General features: G+C 52.4%; 1 protein-coding gene across 1 annotated transcript in view; it reads right to left on the bottom strand.

The window, feature by feature from the left end:
• The window catches only part of C6H7orf57 (chromosome 6 C7orf57 homolog), a 181,877-nt gene extending 173,484 nt beyond the window's left edge, over positions 1-8,393 (bottom strand). The window contains 1 exon segment of the mRNA XM_077269404.1: positions 8,262-8,393. The gene's annotated coding sequence lies outside the window, so the exon portion shown is untranslated.
• Positions 8,394-15,025: the final 6,632 nt, after the last annotated feature.

The following is a 15,025-nucleotide window of genomic DNA, read 5'->3' as shown; positions in this document are numbered from 1 at the left end:
AGCATCTCACCTTGTCCAAGGAGAAATATATAATAATAATACATGTATTGTTGCTCAGTGGTCCAAGGGGTTGTTTTCAAATGAAAGTACATTTTGCATTTGATTTGGAAATCAAGGTCCCAGAGTCTGGAGGAAGAGTGGAGAGGCACACAATTCAAGCTGCTTGAGGTCTAGTGTGAAGTTTCCACAATCATTGATGGTTTGGGGAGCCATGTCATCTGCTGGTGTAGATCCACTGTGTTTTATTAAGACCAAAGTCAGCGCAGCTGTCCACCAGGAAATTTTAGAGCACTTCACGCTTCTCTCTGCCGACAAGCTTTTTGGAGATGGAAATTTCATTCTCCAGCAGGACTGGGCACCTGTCCACACTGCCAAAAGTACCAACAACTGGTTTAAAAACAACAGTATCACTGTGCTTGATTGGTTAGCAAACGCCTGACCTTAACCCCATAGGGAATCTATGGGGTATTGTCAAGAGGAAAATGAGAGACATAAGACCCAACAATGCAGACAAGCTGAAGGCTGCTATCAAAGCAACCTGGGCTTCCATAAAATCTCAGCAGTGCCACAGGCTGATTGCCTCCATACCATGCCACATTGATGCAGTAATTGATGCAAAAGGAGTGTATTTACTGAACATACATTTCAGTAGGCCAACATTTTGGATTTTAAAATCATTTTTCAAGCAGGTGGTATAAATTATTCTAATTTAGTGAGATAATGACTTTTGGGTTTTCATTGGCTGTAAGCCATAATCATCAATATTAACAGAAATAGATCACCTTGTTTGTAATGACTTTAGTATATGAGATTCACGCTTTGTATTGAAGAACTGAAATAAATTAACTTTTTGATGTTATTATAATTTTGTGAGAAGCACCTGTAGATGATTAGAACGCAGGGAGTGATCTTGGTTTTATGCTGCACAGTATGGATAAGATGATAGGTTCCCTTTAAAGTGTATCTTCAGCTTTGCTACCATTTGATACCATAGATATGTACATGTGCATCACCTTAGCAATCTCCGTGTTAGGAAAAGTCTTGGCACCCCTTTATTGAATCATCAGTGCAAAGCTCCAGTTCAGTGGTCTAGATTCTGGAATTCTGTAGATAAGCCCCCGATGTAACATGAAAGATAAGAAGAACAAGTTATATTATACTCACCTGGGGGGGTGGTCCCAGTGCGGTCCGATCCGATGGGCGTCACGGTCCGGCGCCTCCCATCTTCATATGATGACATCCTCTTCTTTGCTTCTTGCGCAGACGTACTTTGTCAGCCCTGTGGAGGGCAGAGTAAAGTACTGCAGTTCGCAGGCGCCGGGAAAGGTCAGAGAGGCCCAGCGCCAGAACACTGCAGTACTTTGCTCTGCCCTCCACAGGGTTGACAAAGTACGCCTGCACAGGAGCTGTGGCAGGAACACAAGAGGAGGACGTGCTCACATGAAGATGGGAGGTGCCAGACCAGGACCACGACGCCCATCGGACCAGACCGCCCCCCCCAGGTGAGTATAATATAACTTGTTCTTCTCATCTTTCAGGTTACATCAGGGGCTTATCTACAGCAATACAGAATGCTGTAGATAAGCCCCTGCTGCCGGTGGCCTTAGCTTATAGGCGAATTTTGGGGCGACAGATTCCCTTTAATGGCCAGTGTGAATGTGCACCTACACATGGCACTTATACCATCATGTATTCCAGCTCAATTCTTTGGTTTTGCTGAGGGTCCACAGAACCTAAAGTATACTATCTTTTCATATGAGATCTGAACCTTACGTCAGGCGGTGTAAACATAGAAGTATTGCTGAACCACTGGTGGACACAGATGGAAATGGCTCCTGTGCAAGAATATATGTGAGAATATATGAGAGAATATATGTGGGACCTTTGCAGCCTAACAGCTCTTCATAATGTACAGGTGAAAATTGTCCCCCTCACCCCTTGGGCCCTTCTGTGGCCACAAAGCTGGCACCAATAGTACTGTATGTCCACGCCTCTGCTGAAGATATACCTCTAATGGAATGCCCCAACATAGACCACTGTGTACAGGGCGCACATCCTCCATAGATACCCACCAATGTACACTTACAGAATGCTTCTGCAAAAAGCCAAGAAATCTAGGTTTTCTGTGTTAAAAAGTTTTCTCTTTCTAATAAAAAAGCTACCTCGACCTATACCATCAGAAGCCAAAAGAACAGGTGAATGGTGCCAAAAAAAGGCTTAAACCCAATGTGAACGGAGCCTTTAACAGCTGCTAAGTGGCTCTCTACCTCAGTAAGTGATTGGAGAAGAATGTCCCCAACGAGGAAAAGAGCTTGCTGAAAGTGACTGACTGTTACAGAGACACCTATTAATCATGCATGTGTTCTATCAGTGTTTCGCACGGATAAAATATGTAGTGGTTAAAATTTATCCTGTTTTTTTTTTTTATTGCAGGCCATGTAACCGTGAAAAAAATCATGGAGATGTCCATTTTGGAAATCACTGACAGCCAACCGAACGCCGGCCAGGTGCCGTCAATCTTACTACACCGGACTGTATAGGAGAAGCTTTGCATATATATTTTTTTTTTTAGAAAATTGGAAAATAACAGATGAAAAAACGGATGGCAAAAAAACCGACACCCGGCACAAGTACGACTGAAAGGGTGAGCCAGCACACTGCGGAGAATCGGCTCACTCTGTACGTGAAAATAACGGGCTCTCATGCCTGATAAATGGCAGCTGCTTTACTGATCATGGAGGTTATTTACCTATAAACAATGAGAAATTAGGAGCAAATAAAGCTTTGGGGACTTGAGCTTGTAAACAATGTGTCCTCCCGTCCCCGGGGGGCTCCCAGCGGACCAACGCTGTGTGCAGCTTGTTTTCTGTGCTGGTTACAGAGCACAACACGTCCTGCCAGATCACTGCATGGCCCAGCTACGTGGTATTGGCAGGAACTCATGGGGGTTCTTTACGGGCATCAGTCCTACGCCAGAGCTCTCCTGGCACCACCGAGCTCTGGGCGACAAAGTGTAAGAACAGGTCATGTTTAGAGTCTGTGCACACTAAGCATTTGGGGCAGAAATTGCAGCACCTCTTGGCAGGAAAAAGGCAGTAGCAAGCAAAAACACATGATTTTTACTTGTGTTATTGGTGCAGATTTTTCTCCACTTATTAGTATGGGTGAAATCTGCAGTAAAAACTAAAAAGTACTGGCGCTGCCGACCTGCAGCAAATCTGGAAGTCACAAATAAGCAACGTGTGCACACAGGCTAAGTGTTAGGTTATGTGTCCACGTTCAGGAAACACTGCGTTTTTGACGCTGCATTTTTCCGCAGCGTCAAAAACGCAGCGTCCAGATGTTACAGCATAGTGGAGGGGATTTCATGAAATCCCGACTCCACTATGCGTTAAAAAACGCATGCGTTTTTGCCGCGAAAACGCACATGCGGTGCGTTTTTTCAAAACGCAGCATGTTGCTACAATGAGCAAAACACGCAGGCACACCGCAGGTGACCTGCCAGTGACCTCAGGTGCAGTTTTGGTCAGGATTTTACTTGCATAAAATCCTGACCAAAGCCTGAAGCAAGCCTGAACGTGGACACATACCCTTAGGGTATGTGTCCACGGTCAGTAAACGCTGCTTGTTTGACGCTGCGCAGAGTTGCAGCGTCAAACACGCAGCGTCCAGATGTTCCAGCATTGTGGAGGGGATTTTTTGAAATCCCGTGTCCACTATGCGTGGAAACCCGCACGCGGCGGGCCTGCGACTCCGGACATGCTGCGCGTCTTTTCAGATCGCAGCATGTCCATTCACCTTGCGGGGACGCAGCGTCCCCGCAAGGCATAACACAGGGCCCTATGGGAGGGGTGCGATGATCCCGGATGTGTACAGTTAACACATCCGGCACCATCGCGTCCCAGAAGGGGGCGCGGCTTCGCCGCTCCGGCGATACCGCCGGCCATCCTGAACGTGGACACGCAGCCTAAGGGTATGTGTCCACGTTCAGGTTTGCTTCAGGCTTTGGTCAGGATTTTATGCAAGTAAAATCCTGACCAAAACTGCACCTGAGGTCACTGGCAGGTCACCTGCGGTGTGCCTGCGTGTTTTGCTCATTGTAGCAACATGCTGCGTTTTGAAAAAACGCACCGCATGTGCGTTTTCGCGGCAAAAACGCATGCGTTTTTTAACGCATAGTGGAGTCGGGATTTCATTAAATCCCCTCCACTATGCTGTAACATCTGGACGCTGCGTTTTTGACGCTGCGGAAAAACGCAGCGACAAAAACGCAGCGTTTCCTGAACGTGGACACATACCCTAAGGGTATGTGTCCACGTTCAGGAAACGCTGCTTGTTTGACGCTGCGCAGCGCTGCAGCGTCAAACAAGCAGCGTCCAGATGTTCCTGCATAGTGGAGGGGATTTGATGAAATCCTGTCTCCACTATGCGTGGAAACCCGCACGCGGCGGCCCTGCGACTCCGGACATGCTGCGCGTCTTTTCAGATCGCAGCATGCCCGTACACCTTGCGGGGACGCAGCGTCCCCGCAAGGCATATCACAGGGCCCTATGGGAGAGAGCGATCATCCCGGATGTGAAGAGTTAACACATCCGACATGATCGCGTCCCATTAAGGGGGCGGGGCTTAGCGCCGAGCGGCTTCGCCGCTGCGGCGATACCGCCGCCCATCCGTACCTTGGAGACATACCCTTAGAGTATGTGTCCACGTTCAGGATTGCATCAGGATTTGGTCAGGATTTTCCATCAGTATTTGTAAGCCAAAACCAGGAGTGGGTGATAAATGCAGAAGTGGTGCATATGCTTCTATTATACTTTTCCTCTGATTGTTCCACTCCTGGTTTTGGCTTACAAATACTGATTGAAAATCCTGACCAAATCCTGATGCAATCCTGAACGTGGAGACATACCCTTACTTGTCTATGATGCTTAAATAAGCAGCTGTGGTTAGGAACAATGATCAGCACGGTGTAAGCAGTCACGCTGTACAATGGTCAGGACACGTTTTCTATACGGACGCATAATTGTATTCTTTTGGGCTAGTAAGTATTGTAAAAAATTAAATCAATCATTTTAAGAAAAATGGTTAAATTGTATAAAACAACAAAAAAAATTTTTTTTAACATCACATATTTGGCATGCCTGTGATCATATCAACCTGCCATATAAAATGATCTTATTATTTATTGTGAATGATGAATGACAAAAAAAAATGAAAACCTGATTCTGTTTAACCTCACAAACAACAAAAAGTGATGAAGAAATTGTATGTTACCCAATGTGGCCCCTTATACTGCTCTGTAAGCAGAAAAATGAAAACGTTAGGGACCCCACAATAGCTCATTGTGGGAATGTAGCCTAATACTCCATGGTGAACTCCACAAAAAAAAACAAAAACAAAAATCAAAAACAGCCCCCGGACTGCTGTACTATGGTGCCATAGTGTGTCCAGCACACCCGCTCCTCAGCCCCTGGACTGCTTTACTAAGGTGCCTCAGTGTGTCCAGCACAACCGCTCCTCAGCCCCTCCCCAGCCCCCGGACCGCTGTACTAAGATGCCATAGTGCGTCCAGCACACTCGCTCCCCAGCCCCTGGCCTGGTGTACTAAGGTGCCATAGTGTGTCCAGCACACCCGCTCCCTAGCCCCCAGACTGCTGTACTAAGGTGCCTCAGTGTGTCCAGCACACCCGCTCCACAGCCCCCGGACCGCTGTACTAAGGTGCCATAGTGTCCAGCACACCCGCTCCCCAGCCCCCGGACCGCTGTACTAAGGTGCCATAGTGTGTCCAGCACACCCACTCCCCAGTCCAGCACACCCACTCCCCAGCCCCTGGACCTCTGTACTAAGATGCCATAGTGCGTCTAGCACACTCGCTCCCCAGCCCCTGGACTACTGTACTAAGGTGCCATAGTGTGTCCAGCACACCCGCTCCCTAGCCCCCAGACTGCTGTACTAAGTTGCCAAAGTGTGTCCAGCACACCCGCTCCCCAGCCCTCGGACCGGTGTACTAAGGTGCCATAGTGCGTCCAGCACACCTGCGTCCCAGCCCCCGGACCGCTGCAATAAGGTGCCTCAGTGTGTCCAGCACACCCGCTCCCCAGCCCCCCGACTGCTGCAATAAGGTGCCTCAGTGTGTCCAGCACACCCGCTACCCAGCCCGCTGTACTAAGGTGCTATAATAGTGCATCCAGCACACCCGCTCCCCAGCCCCTGGACCGTTGTACTAAGGTGCCATAGTGCGTCCAGCACACCCGCTCCCCAGCCCCTGGACCGCTGTACTATGGTGCCTCAGTGTGTCCAGCACACCCGCGCCCCAGCCCCCGGACCGCTGCAATAAGGTGCCTCAGTGTGTCCAGCACACCCGCGCCCCAGCCCCCGGACCGCTGCAATAAGGTGCCTCAGTGTGTCCAGCACACCCGCTCCCCAGCCCCTGGACCGCTGCAATAAGGTGCCTCAGTGTGTCCAGCACACCCGCTCCCCAGCCCCTGGACCGCTGTACTAAGGTGCCATAGTGCGTCCAGCACACCCGCTCCCCAGCCCGCTGTACTAAGGTGCCTCAGTGTGTCCAGCACACCCGCTCCCCAGCCCCTGGACCGCTGTACTAAGGCGCCTCAGTGTGTCCAGCACACCCGCTCCCCAGCCCCTGGACCGCTGTACTAAGGTGCCTCATTGTGTCCAGCACACCCGCTCCCCAGCCCCTGGAACGCTGTACTAAGGTGCCTCAGTGTGTCCAGCACACCCGCGCCCCAGCCCCCGGACCGCTGTACTATGGTGCCATAGTGTGTCCAGCACACCCGCTCCCCAGCCCCTGGACTGCTGTACTAAGGTGCCATAGTGCGTCCAGCACACCCGCCCCCCAGCCCCCGGACCGCTGTACTAAGGTGCCATAGTGTGTCCAGCATACCCGCTCCCCAGCCCCTGGACGGCTGCACTAAGGTGCCTCAGTGTGTCCAGCACACCCGCTCCCCAGCCCCTGGACTGCTGTACTAAGGTGCCTCAGTGTGTCCAGCACACCCGCGCCCCAGCCCCCTGTACTATGGTGCCATAGTGTGTCCAGCACACCCGCTCCCCAGCCCCCTGTACTATGGTGCCATAGTGTGTCCAGCACACCCGCGCCCCAGCCCCCTGAACTAAGGTGCCTCAGTGTGTCCAGCACACCTGCTCCCCAGCCCTTGGACCGCTGTACTATGGTGCCATAGTGCATCCAACACACCTGTGCCCCAACCCCGGACTGCTGTACTAAGGTGCCTCAGTGTGTCCAGCACACCCGCTCCCCAGCCCCTGGACCACTGTACTAAGGTGCCTCACTGTGTCCAGCACACCCGCTCCCCAGCCCCCGGACCGCTGTACTAAGGTGCCATAGTGTGTCCAGCACACCCGCGCCCCAGCCCCTGGACCACTGTACTAAGGTGCCTCACTGTGTCCAGCACACCCGCTCCCCAGCCCGCTGTACTAAGGTGCCATAGTGTGTCCAGCACACCCGCGCCCCAGCCCCCGGACCGCTGTACTAAGGTGCCTCACTGTGTCCAGCACACCCGCTCCCCAGCCCGCTGTACTAAGGTGCCATAGTGTGTCCAGCACACCCGCGCCCCAGCCCCCGGACCGCTGTACTATGGTGCCATAGTGTGTCCAGCACACCTGTGCCCCAGCCCCCGGACTGCTGTACTATGGTGCCATAGTGTGTCCAGCACACCCGCTCCCCAGCCCCTGGACCGCTGTACTAAGGTGCCTCAGTGTGTCCAGCACACCCGCTCCCCAGCCCCTGGACCACTGTACTAAGGTGCCTCACTGTGTCCAGCACACCCGCTCCCCAGCCCGCTGTACTAAGGTGCCATAGTGTGTCCAGCACACCCGCGCCCCAGCCCCCGGACCGCTGTACTATGGTGCCATAGTGTGTCCAGCACACCTGTGCCCCAGCCCCCGGACTGCTGTACTATGGTGCCATAGTGTGTCCAGCACACCTGTGCCCCAGCCCCCGGACTGCTGTACTATGGTGCCATAGTGTGTCCAGCACACCCGCTCCCCAGCCCCTGGACCGCTGTACTAAGGTGCCTCAGTGTGTCCAGCACACTTGCTCCCCAGCCCCCGGACCGCTGTACTATGGTGCCATAGTGTGTCCAGCACAGATGCCAGCCCTCTTCCCGGGCACAATCGCTCCCCAGCCCCCTGCACTAATATCAGGTGTGCCACAGTGTGCCCATCACAGCTGTCTGCCCCGCCCGAGCACCGCAGCCCCCGGAGCGCTGACCCGCTACACTACCTGGCCTCCGCCGCAGCAAGATCCACCAGCTGATCGCTAGGAAAACTTCGCTCAACTGAACTTAGTTTACAAATGCGATCTCCAGAACAACGGCCCCGCCCCCATGGCAACCACAAGCCGCTGGAGATTGAGTCCTGCACGCTCAGCACAAGCGCACACCGGCGGGACAGCAGTGAGATACGGCATGGCGGAGATGGAGGCTGGAGGTGGCCCCAATGCAAGGGCCGGTGTCCGGGGCGCCCGACAGAGGCTCTGACTACATCAGGGACGGAACCACAGGGCAGATTCTTAGTTTTGTAATCGCCCTGTAGTGGGATCCGGTCTGTGGTCTATGATGGACATGGGTAAGGTGCCGCTTGCAGCCGTGTCCTCGCCGGCAGGATCCCCCATGTTTGCCGTTGGCCGCCTGTAGGACCCCCACATGTTTGCCGGTGGCTACCTGTAGGACCCCCACATGTTTGCCGTTGGCCGCCTTTAGGACCCCCACATGTTTGCCGTTGGCTGCCTGTAGGACCCCCACATGTTTCTGGTGGCCGCCTGTAGGACCCCCACATGTTTGCCGGTGGCCGCCTGTAGGACCCCCCACATGTTTGCCGTTGGTCGCCTGTAGGACCCCCACATGTTTGCCGTTGACTGCCTGTAGGACCCCCACATGTTTGCCGTTGGCCTCCTGTAGGACCCCCACTTTGCCGGTGGCCACCTGTAAGACCCCCACACATTTGCTGGTGGCCGCCGGCAGGACTCCCACATGTTTGCTGGTGGCCGCCTGTAGGACCCCCACGTTTGCCTGTGGCCGCCGGCAGGACTCCCACATGTTTGCTGGTGGCCGCCTGTAGGACCCCCACATTTGCCTGTGGCCGCTGGCAGGACTCCCACATGTTTGCTGGTGGCCGCCTGTAGGACCCCCACGTTTGCCTGTGGCCGCTGGCAGGACTCCCACATATTTGCTGGTGGCCGCCTGTAGGACCCCCATGTAATAGTATGCAGGTACTGAGTATGTCACCATGGAACAGACAGACCAACAGTTGAGGGGTTTAATAACAGGAATCAGGTTCTCCTCGAAGGGAGGAAGCAATGGAAAATAACTAGCAATAAAACAGTGCAAAAATATAGGAGTCAAACAATATAACAGAATTAGGCAGGATTTCTTGAGAAAAGAACACTTATCAGTAGTGTTGAGCATTCCGATACCGCAAGTATCGGGTATCGGCCGATATTTGCGGTATCGGAATTCCGATACCGAGTTCCGATATTTCCCGCATATCGGAAGTTCCCAGAATTCAAAGTGCCCGGATTCAGCCAATGAGGACTGATTAGAAGTGTGGGCACATCCTGTCCTGCATGGTGGGCATGTAACTACTGGCATGGCTGTGATTGGCATATGAAATGATGTCATGATGCAGTATAAAATTCACTGCCATTTAGGGCTCACTCTGTTGTGAATTCAGTTAGGCATAGGACGCTGTATTCTGACTGAGGGCCAGTTTAGAGATAGCGATTTGCTTCATTGTGCTTTACCCAGGCTAATTTTGCAACCGGTGTGTGAGAACCTTGCTTTTGCCTTGCAGCGCTGTTCACAGCTGTCTGCAAGGTCTCTGTGTGTGTGAGTGCACATCGCTCTGTAGTCTGTCTGCAGCCACAGCCGGTTGTAGTCAGCTCAGAGTGCGTCACTGCTTCATACCGTTCTATCCATTGTCCTTTTGTGCAATTAGTGCAGCCTGCTGCACATTTTTTCAAATATTTCCTATTAGTGGCTTTCCATTCGCATCCAGCCAAATTCTGGAAAAACACTACGTAGGATAACATAGAGGAGTTTTTTTTGGCCTTGCAGCGCCGTTTACGGCTGTCTGCACGGTCTCTTTGTGAGTGCACATCGCTCTGTAGTCTGTCTGCATCCACAGCCGGTTGTAGTCACTTCAGGGTGCGTCACAGCCTCATACGGTTAAATCCATTGTCCTTTTTTGCAATTATTAGTGCAGCCTGCTGCACATTTTTTCAAATATTTCCTATTCGTGTTTTTCCATCCGTATCCAGCCAAATTGTGGAAAAACACTACATAGGATAACAAAGAGGAGGTTTTTTGGCCTTGCAGCGCCGTTCACAGCTGTCTGAATCATCTGTGTCTGACTGCAGCTCACTGTAGTCAGTTCTGCAACTAAAAAAATAAAAAAGTTCACCAAACACACCACTTTACAGTTGTGTAGGCCACATTAGCTCATATTAAAGTCTAGTCCACACTTTAGAAAATTAGTGTTTCTTATACCTGTTAGCAGCTGTTCAGGAATAAGCACACTAAGCCCTTAGTACTTTTCTGCTTATCTTTATCAGTCAACCAAGATGAAGAAGGCAGGGAGTAAGGCACGTGGGCGTGGAGCAGGGAGAGGACGTGGGGATTCTGTGCCCGCTGCGGGCACCGGTGACTCATCATCACCCAGCTTCAGCAGGGAACAGTCCTTCATGCGCAGCTTTGTAGGAGATCGCCATACACCGCTGCTGCGTGAAGACCAAATTGAAGCCGTTGTCGGATGGATGGCAGCTAACGCATTGACTTCAATTAGTGCCACATCCTCTCAGGCACAGAGCACTGGAGAGCACCCATCTGTCTCTTCACCACCTGTCAAATTGCCCAGGTAGTCAGAGAGCCCAGGACAGGATCCATCTCTACTTCTGTTCTCTGAATCTCTTGGCTTGGAAACAGGGGGCCAGCCAAGCAGCATTGGAGAAATGGAAGAAGAGGCAGTATGCAGTGATGTCCAACAGCTTTGTCTCTCTGAATCTGAAGAGGTGGGTGGGCCAGTGCCTCCGGTCAGCACACCTCAGTACGCATCTGATGATGAGACTCAGGTGCCACTTTCAGGTGCGTACTGTGCTGCCGAGACTACCCAAGAGAAGCAGTTGGTGGTAGAGGGTAGTGTAGATGATGAGGTCCTGGACCCATCATGGCGTGAGGTACAGGAAGGGGGTGGGAGCAGCTCTGAGGAAGAGATTCCCCGAACGGCCCAAAGAGGGAGAGGGAGGGGGAAGACTGCGGAGCCTGTAGCCTCCACTTCGGCACCCGTTAGGAGCATGCCTCTTCCAAAAGCCAAAACGGGCGCTCCCAAGACTTGCAGTGTCTGGTCCTTTTTTGACACAGTTGCAGATGACATTTGCTTTGTCAAATGCAAGGTGTGTCATCAGAAAGTCAAACGAGGGAAAAATGTCAGCAACCTCTATACCACAAATATGTGGAAACGTGCGGACCAGGCACGCGGTGGAGTTACAAAAACACACTGAAGACCTAGGCCAACCAACAGCGGCACCTACCACCTCTTCAGCTTGTGTTGTTGCCTCTTCCTCCAGCTCACACACAGCTGGTTCGGCTTCCTCACAGGATCGCCATGGAAGAACCTCTGGCACTGTTGTCTAGAGACCCACTGTAATTTCACCCACAGCACCACGTTCCCAGTCATCTTCACACTCCCAGGCCAGTCTACAGCCATTGGTAGCACAGGCATGGGAGAAAAGGCGGCCATTCTCGGCAAACCACCCCCGAGCACAGGCTCTGAATGCTGTCATTGCAAAACTACTGTCCCTTGAAATGCTGTCATTCAGGCTGGTGGAGACTGACAGCTTCCGTAACTTGATGGCATTGGCAGTCCCACAATACAATGTGCCCAGCCACTTTTATTTCAGCAGGCAAGCTGTCCCTGCCCTGCACAAGCATGTGAAGGGACACATAAAACACGCGCTACTGAGCGCCGTCAGTAGCAAGGTCCACCTCACCACCGATGCGTGGACCAGTCACCATGGACAGGGGCGATACCTTTCCCTCACTGCCCATTGGGTTAATGTTGTTGAGCTGGGTACAGATCGTGCGAGTGGCGCAGGACGTGTCCTGCCCACTCCAAAGATTGCAGGAATCCAGTCTGTACGCATTGACTCCTCCTCATACACAAGTTCCTCAGAATCATCGCTGCAGGAGCCATCACAGTCCACCTCCACATGGACCCGTGAACGTTTACCTGTTACGACCGATATGAGCACAGCTGTGGCCAAGCGTCAACAGGCCGTCTTGAAATTAATTTCTTTGGGGGATCGAAGCCACACAGCGCAGGAGCTCTGGAATGCCATCAAGCAGGAGAGCGACGTGTGGTTTGCGCCAGCGAATCTCCAGCCAGGCATGGTAGTGTGTGACAATGGCCGAAATCTGGTGGCAGCTCTGGGCCTAGGCAACCTCACTCACATCCCATGTCTGGCACATGTGCTCAACTTGGTCGTGCAGAGTTTTTAAGTGACTATCCGGATCTTGCACAAGGTCTGCCTAGAGTGTGCTCACTTGTGGTGTTCCAGCACGGCAAGATCGCGCATTGCAGCTCTGCAGCGCCGATTCCGCCTTCCGGAACATCGCTTTATATGTGACCTACCCACCAGGTAGAATTCCACGTTACATATGTTGGAGCGGTTGTGTGAGCAGCAGCAAGCAGTAATGGAGTACCAGCTGCATCAGGCGCTAAGAAGTCGCACAGCGCGCCGTTCAGACTTCACAACCACAGAGTGGGCCACTATGAAGGACGTCTGCCAGGTTTTGTGTCCCTTCGATTATTCCATGCGGATGGCGAGTGCAGATGATGCACTAGTCAGCATGGCTGTCCCCCTTATCTGCCTGCTTCAACAAACACTGCAAGCGGTAAGGGATGATGTTGTGGAAGATGAGGAGTCACCAATTCCATCAGCTTCTGGACAGTCAGCGCTACGTGGTTCCTCACAAAGGACTAGGCAGAGGACACTTTGTGAGGAGGAGGAAGACATCCATCCAGAGGAGGGAGTTACACAATTCTCCAGTAGTCAGTGTGTACAGCGAGGGTGGGGTGATGAAGAGCAGGCAGAGATCACGCCTCAAGCAGGGGACAGCTTTTCTTGGCCAGTTGGCAGTCTGCAGCACATGGTTGATTACATGGTGCAGTGCCTGAGAAACGACCGCCGCATCACCCACATTCTCAACACGGCTGATTATTGGGTGTACACCCTCCTAGATCTTCGCTACCGGGACAACTTACAAAGCCTCATCACACCGTAGAACCGGGAGCGTAAAATGCGGGAGTACCAAGACACACTGGTGAATTCCATCATCTTCTCCAGTCCAACTGAGAGTAGTGCTGCTAGTGCTTTACAAAGCAGCTCAGTGCGTCGAGGCAGTGGAGGAGGCTCTGCACAAAGAGGGAGCAGAAGCAGTGCCTCTGCCCAAGGCAAGACCAGTATGGCCCAACTGTGGCACAGTTTTGTGTGCCCGCCACAAATGTCTACACCATCACAGGCGGTTCCAGTCAGCAGGAGGCAACGTTTCCGTCAGATGGTGACAGACTACATGTCTTGCCCTCTTACTGTACTCCCAGACGGCTCTTTCCCCTTCAAATTTTGGGTCTCTAAGCTGGATACATGGCCAGAGCTAAGCCAGTATGCATTGGAGGTGCTGGCTTGCCCTGCTGCTAGTGTATTATCGGAACGCGTCTTTATTGCTGCAGGTGGTGCACTAACAGACCGTCGCATGCGACTATCCTCCGATAACGTAGACCGGCTTACTTTTCTGAAAATGAACAAGGCCTGGATCTCGCAGGAATTTGCCACTCCTCTTCCAGACTAAATAATTGGTTGTCTACAGTATCCAGGTCTCCTGTTGTGTTCATGTTTCTACCACCTGAACTGTAATCCCTGGGCTCCAACAATGCCTGTTGATGCTCAGAAGTGCCGTCTACACAGTCAAAACACATGACCCAGTGTTATTCGGTTTCAGTAACGTCAGCTGATCCCCAGCTGTGTATCCGGCAATGTGTCCTGCGACCGCCACGCTGACACCACAACTGAAATGTAAGGGAACCTGTCCCCCCCAGGCGTTTGTTACTGAAAGAGCCATCTTGTGCAGCACTAATGCTGCACAAAGAAAAAAGTAGCTCTTTTAGTTTTGCTCCTTGCACATGCCGAACTTAACACTTATAAAATGTGTCCACTGATACCGTAAAACCGTCCCTGAGGTGGGACTTTCCTTGGGAATGGAACGCAGCACAGCCGTCATCCCTACCCCCTTGGGGCTGTGCGCCACCTCCTTAGCGTTGTTTGAATCTGTCCAGTAGCTAGCGCTGCTAGGTTCAACCTTGGCCATGCGCTGTTTGCACTGCCCGTCTTCTGACATCAGTTGGTGTCAGGCGAACTGGGCCTGTGCGCCCGCGCTGCCCGAGATCCCGCCTCGCAGTCTCTTCTGATTTAATCATACTGCGGGCCTGGGATGCATGGGCATGCGCAGTGCATATTTTCACCTCTGGCTCTCACTCATCTCCCAACGCCTTATTCAGACTGGGCGCCGTCAGCTGATCCCTAATAGCATGCCACGGCCGTGACACCGCACAGTCTGAAGAAGGCAAAAGGAGTTGAGTGAGAGGCAAAGATATGCACTGCGCATGCCCATGGATCCCAGGCCCACGGTGTGATTACATTAGACGACACTGCAAGGTGGGATCTCGGGCAGCGTGGCCGCACAGGCACAGCCCGCCTGAAACCAACTGATGTCAGAAGACGGGCAGCGCTAACTGCGCATGGCCAAGGTTGAACATAACAGCGCAGGCTCGGTGACAGATTCGAACAACACTGAGGAGGCGGCGCACGCCGCCAATGGGATAGGAATAACGGATGTGCTGCGTCCCATCACGAAGGAAAGTCCCACCTCCGGGATGGTTTCACGGTATCAGGGGACACATTTTTAAAGTGTTTAGTTCTGCGTTTGCAAGGAGCAT

The sequence above is a fragment of the Ranitomeya variabilis genome, chromosome 6, assembly GCF_051348905.1.
Source record: "Ranitomeya variabilis isolate aRanVar5 chromosome 6, aRanVar5.hap1, whole genome shotgun sequence".
Classification (NCBI taxonomy): Eukaryota; Metazoa; Chordata; class Amphibia; order Anura; family Dendrobatidae; genus Ranitomeya; species Ranitomeya variabilis.
The sequence above is the reverse complement of the archived record's forward strand: the minus strand, read 5'-3'. Positions and strand labels throughout refer to the sequence as shown.